This window comes from Lactuca virosa, chromosome 5 (assembly GCF_052849685.1).
Source record: "Lactuca virosa cultivar CGN04683 chromosome 5, Lactuca_virosa_CGN04683_v6, whole genome shotgun sequence".
Taxonomy (NCBI): domain Eukaryota; kingdom Viridiplantae; phylum Streptophyta; class Magnoliopsida; order Asterales; family Asteraceae; genus Lactuca; species Lactuca virosa.
Genome location: NC_136430.1, coordinates 130,583,166 through 130,584,320, shown reverse-complemented (window position 1 = coordinate 130,584,320; position 1,155 = coordinate 130,583,166).

Genomic DNA, 1,155 nt, shown 5'->3' with positions numbered 1-1,155 from the left:
ATCATAGCAATCATAGTAAACACAACCATTACATTGAATACATATATGAAAAAGGTTTCCATCTGTTTAATTCTTGTTTCTATACATCAAAAGTAGCAAAAGAAAGACGAGACTCTATACGCTCCGTCTTCTCAAAAGTCTGCCGAGGTACCTGTCTACTAATTTCCTGAGAATACAAGCAATTTTTGAAAAGAATATCAGCATAAAGCTGGTGAGTTCATAAGCATGTTTTTGTAGAGAAAACCTGTCTTTGAATCTGTAAAATGTTTGTATGTTTTCCAAGAAAATCCGATATTTTCTAACATATGTGTTTGATACTGTATTCTGTTGTAGTATAGAAAAACGTTAGTTTGTATTCTAATTACTATCAACCATAGTATGAGTGTATTCTTGTATAAAAACCTTTGTATAGTATGTTTTGTATGAAAACCCTGGCTACCACCAGTATGTATAGTAGTTTTATTACTTAAAATAAAACTAATGAAGAATGAAATCCCGTAAACAAATGGTTAGTTTATACTATTGTGAGTCGTATAACCATGCTTGATATGACCTAGTGACCTTTACGACGTTCTTCAAGTGTCGGTTAAATGACATTTGTCACCCCAGGCATGCCTGCCTAACTGTAGCTAGCAGTTCAGGTGTGGGATTGTCAGTCCCAAATAGATCTATTCACAAATCTCATGCTCTCCCTCCAAGAGACTCTGGTTATACTATGATAGGATTTAACCTGTACCCCGAAGGGTATAATCGAAGTGTTGTCTCACAATCATGTATTAACTAGTTTACGTGTGGTTCTGTATTGTTCTCTTGTATTTGAATCCGTTGTATACTGTATAAGGTAATAATTATACTTAAATAATTATTAAATGTTGTACTCTTGTAGTAATGTATATCATAAACTAAATCTGTCATAGTTTATATGTTTACCCATGTATGTAATCTGAATCGGTAAAAGCTGTGTATTGAATTCCCCAAACTATACCTATTATAGTTTTCTTGAAATGTTATGTACTTGGTTTGTAAATTGTTCTGAAAATTATGCAATTAGGTTTCCAAGATAAAAGTGTCCCTTATGCTCAACATAGTACAAAAGGGATACAATATCTAAATATTTTATAAAACGTGGAAATCGTTTGACTGTATCAATTGCAT